Below are 4,669 nucleotides of genomic sequence, written 5' to 3'. Positions count from 1 at the left end.
GACTTCGTGGGACTTGCTCGCCAGTCGGCCACGGAGAAGACCTGCCTCATGGTCTTTTTCTGGGGAGGCCTAGCCGAGCCCTTCCAAGTCCCTTATGCCTTGCTGCCCCCCCGAGGAGTCACTGGCGGAATATGTCAATCGGGCTCTGTACTTGAGAGGCTCATCCTTCAGGGTGGAGTTCGCTGTGGAGCCCACTCACAGTTCTCTCGGAGCGGCGATCCAGGAGACTTCAGAGGTCTTGTCAGCTGTTCCCAGAACCTCATGCCCGTTCCTGGGCCGTCCTGGGCTGATACGCAGCGTGCAGGATCTTCCGCTGAGGTCGGTGCGAGCAGCGGTGCCCGCTCACAAAAGCTCCGGAACCGGCGGTGTCCGCTCACAGTTCCCCCGAGGTGGCGGTGTCCGCTCACAGTTCCCCCGAGGCGAAGGTGTCCACTCACAGTTCCCCCGAGGCGGCGGTGTCCACTCACAGTTCCCCCGAGGCGGCGGTGTCCGCGCACAAAGCTCCAGAAGCGGCGGTGTCCGCTCACATATCTCTCGAGGCGGCGGTGTCCGCTCACAGTTCCCCCGAGGTGGCGTGTCCGCTCACAAAGCTCCAGAAGCGGCGGTGCCCGCTCACATATCTCTCGAGGCGGCGGTGTCCGCTCACAGTTCCCCCTAGGCGGCGGTGTCTGCTCACAAAGCTCCAGAAGCTGCGCTGTCCACTCACATATCTCTTGAGGCGGCGGTGTCCACTCACAGTTCCCCCGAAGTGGCGGTGTCCGCTCACAGTTCCCCCGAGGCGGCGGTGTCCGCTCACAGTTCCCCCGAGGCGGCGGGGTCCGCTCACAATGCTCCCGTGGTGGCGGTGCCCGCTGAGGTTCCCCCCCAAGGCGGCGGGGCTTGCTTCTGGAACCCGCTGATATTTCCTCTGAGGTGGTGGGGCTCGCTTCTGGCCTTCCCGAAGCGGCGCAGCCCGCTGATGTTCCCTCCAAGGCAGCAGAGCTCGTCTCAGGCCTTCCTGAAGCGGCGGAGCCCGCTAGTACTCTCTCCGAGGCAGCGGAGCTCGCTTCAGGCCTTCCCAAAGCGGCGGAACCCGCTGATGTTCCCTCCGAGGTAACAGGGCTTGCTTCTGGCCTTCCCGAAGCAGCGGAGCCCGCTAGTACTCTCTCCGAGGTGGCGGAGCTCGCTTCAGGCCTTCCCGAAGCGGCGGAGCCCGCTGATGTTCCCTCCGAGGCGGCAGAGCTCGTTTCAGGCCTTCCCGAAGCGGCAGAACCCGCTAGTACTCTCTCCGAGGCGGCGGAGCTCGCTTCAGGCCTTCCCGAAGCGGCGGAGCCCACTGATGTTCCCTCCGAGGCAGCGGGGCTCGCTTCAGGCCTTCCCGAAGCGGCGGAGGCCACTGATGTTCCCTCTGAGGCAGCGGGGCTCGTTTACAAAGCTCCTGAGGCGGCGGTTCTCACTCACAAGGTTCCCGAAGCGGTGGAGCCCGCTGATGTTCCCTCCGAGGCGGCGGGACTCGTTTACAAAGCTCCTGAGGCGGTGGTTCTCACTCACAAGGTTCACGAAGCGGCGGAGCCCGCTGATGTTCCCTCCGAGGCGGCGGGGCTTGCTTCTGGCCTTCCGAAAGCGGCGGAGCCCGCTGATGTTCCCTCAGAGGTAGCGAGGCTCGTTTTAAGCCTTCCCGAAGCGGCGGAGCCCACCATTGCCCGTTCCAAGGCGGCAGCTCCTCACACACCGCTGTGGTTGCCGCTGGTTCTGCCCTGGGTCCCCATCCTACCGGCTCTACCTCAGTCCCCAGGTCCCCCTTGTATCCCTCACCTGATCCTGTTTTGTTGATACATCCTGATCTGTTTTTTGTTTCTTTTTGTCTGCCTTTCTGTTCATTAAATCTAAGCTTCGCCTGCTTTTGGACCCTGACCCTGTTTTTCCACGGTGCTCCCTTACCGCTTCGTGACAATATGTCTTCATTCAGATTAGGTAAATGTGTGTGTACATATTTATCTATAGGTTTGGGACAGAAGTTAAATCTAATAAAACAAAACCTCCCATTGGGGTTATTCTAGGTTTTCAAGGTTATCCTCAATTGAATCCAAACCTATATATATATATATATATATATACAAAGACATTATTGTCTAACAGACATTCCTGCTGTTCTGTTATAAAAATCTTACTGATTTCCTCCTAATGTGAGCTCCATACTCTCCTATTTCATGCTATATGAGCCATAAAAGCCTGATGTATCAAATATGATACTGAAAAAACACAGATGCAAACTGTTTTTAACACACACACACACACACACATACACATACATCAATCCTTGTGGGGACATACGTAATGGAGTAATGGTTTTTCTACTGTACAAACTGTATTTTCTATCGCCCTACACCAACCCTACACTAAACCTAACCCTCACAGGAAGCTTTCTTCATATTAAGATTATCAAAAAAACATCATTCTGTATGATTTTTAAGCTCGTTTCCCCATGGGGACCTCAATTTATGTCCCCACGGTGACAATAGTCCCCATGAGTCGATGTGTATTCAGGTTTAAGTCCCCCCGGGATAGAAAAACATGTACACACACACACACACACACGTTAGGTTTCCATGTTGTATAGAGACAATCGACGTTAAGATTTTTACACTTTACAAACTGTACACATTTTCTATCCCCTTACCCTAAACCTACCCCTCATACAAAACGTCTTGCTGTCTTAGATTTTCAAAAAAAATTATTCTGTATGATTTATAAGCTTATCATGTGGACCAAAAAATGTGCCTACAAGTATTTTGGATATTGCCATCTTTGTGGGTACATTTTGACCCCATAAAGTAGGGAATACCTGAACCACACACACACATTCAAGGTCTGTGTGGTTTATAAATTTTATATATTTTTTTTCTTATCTAATTGTGGATGTCCTTGAAAAAATAAGATGTGTGTGTGTTCTAAAAAAATTTATCCAGTTAGCGGTATATGAAACAATACAACTCTAAGGCTTATTTAGATAGCAAAGTAAATTTGTTTATGTGTGTGTGTGTGTTAATAGGGACAGAAGGCAGGCAACATAAGAGCAGGAACTAGGGTGTTTGAAGGTAACAGTTCCAGTTAAGTTGTAACCCAAGATGGATTATATTCATGATGTAAGCCCTAGTCCTTCCCAGAAAAGACAAGTTATTATAAATAGCACAGGTGCATGCTCAGCATGGTTTATACAAATGCCTGTATATTTCATATTCTATTAATGCTCTTGTTCAGCGCTGACACGCGTGAGAGGGAACAACACTCCGCCCAGGCTAATTTTGTTGGGCTGTCAGAGATCAGGGTCAATCATGTGTGCTATTGATTTGTTTAGAGGGAATGTGCCAGATAACACATCAAAAGTTTGAAAGAAAAAAACCCATCTTTATCAAAGCAGGAGAAGAAGATAGAAGATTTGTGTTTATTCTTTTATTAATAGGATAGTGCAGCATGTATTTGTACCATTGTTTGCTGAGTCTATTCTCCCCACTGCTGCTAATCCATCTGCACACAGAGAGGAAGTGAACATTTATGCTTACACAAGCTTAATATAATATTCCACCTACAGAAAAATTCAATATAACCACTCCATTGTCTATTTATTCATTGCCCTTAGGCTCTAAGAACTGATAATATCTGAATAATCTAATATGCTTAATGCAAGAAAAGCAGTGTCAGTACAATGACAGTGTATCTCTTCTCTAGAGTTGACTTTAGGGGAAAGCAAATCCCAAAATGATTCTTTCTGCTCAGACTTTTATTTTATTATTCTTTAAATCAATTGAAGTGGTTTCTAACCAGGAAGATAATGATGTGTATCTGTTTCTGTAATGTGATCAGGTCATCATGACTCTTTAACCCTCTATTGCACAATGTTTCCTCTGGGAAACTAACCAATTTCATGCACTGTGTAAGCACATGATGCATATAAAATGTGTTAATAGTGAAAGAATGAGTTTGTATAAATACACTGCAAAAAAAATTCCGTAAAATTTACGGAAAAAAACCGGCAGTAAAAAATACGGTAGCAGCATTTTAGGTTTTACGGTTTTAACTTAAATTTACAGTTAAATACCATAATTTCATTAACTGATATAATTTTAATATACCAATCTATTGAAGTACTGAAATCTGTTTTGTACCTTTGTAATACACTGATGACCACCAAATGCAGGTGGTGATGAGAAAGTCACATGATGAACCAAAGCCCATCACAAGCAGCTTTTAAATACTAACACATAGAGAAGGTGCACAGTGTCATTCACACAAACACTAAACACCATCATGGTAACACACATGAAACTGAAATAATGCAATAAACATTCATTTAACAACATTAGGTGTAACACACAACCCTAATATACAAAACGGATAAGAAAAAACTAAGAAGAAACATAGTTATTTCAACAAAAAAACATCAAATTTGAAATGTAACGCAGGGAATTCTGGGAATGTCAATTTACGGTTATTCACGGTAAATTATACGGTATTTTTCACTTCCAAAAACGGTATACTACCGTAAAATTAATGTCCAATACATGTAATGTCCAATACAGTTTTTCACCGTATATAGTAGGGGAATTTACCGTTAACCATTTAACAGGTTTTTACTGTAGCATTTTTACAGTCTTTTACCATTAAATTCACGGTCATTTTTTACAGTGTA

General features: G+C 46.4%; 1 long non-coding RNA gene across 1 annotated transcript in view; it reads left to right on the top strand.

The window, feature by feature from the left end:
- Positions 1-4,240: 4,240 nt before the first annotated feature.
- The window catches only part of LOC107758878 (uncharacterized), a 15,841-nt gene continuing 15,412 nt past the window's right edge, over positions 4,241-4,669 (top strand). The window contains exons 1-2 of the long non-coding RNA XR_001642068.1: positions 4,241-4,250; positions 4,560-4,568. This is a non-coding gene — a long non-coding RNA (uncharacterized LOC107758878). The remainder of the gene's footprint in view (positions 4,251-4,559; positions 4,569-4,669) is intronic.

This window comes from Sinocyclocheilus rhinocerous, unplaced genomic scaffold (assembly GCF_001515625.1).
Source record: "Sinocyclocheilus rhinocerous isolate Xijiao unplaced genomic scaffold, SAMN03320098_v1.1 scaffold1435, whole genome shotgun sequence".
Lineage (NCBI taxonomy): Eukaryota > Metazoa > Chordata > Actinopteri > Cypriniformes > Cyprinidae > Sinocyclocheilus > Sinocyclocheilus rhinocerous.
This window is presented reverse-complemented; position numbering and strand designations above follow the sequence as displayed.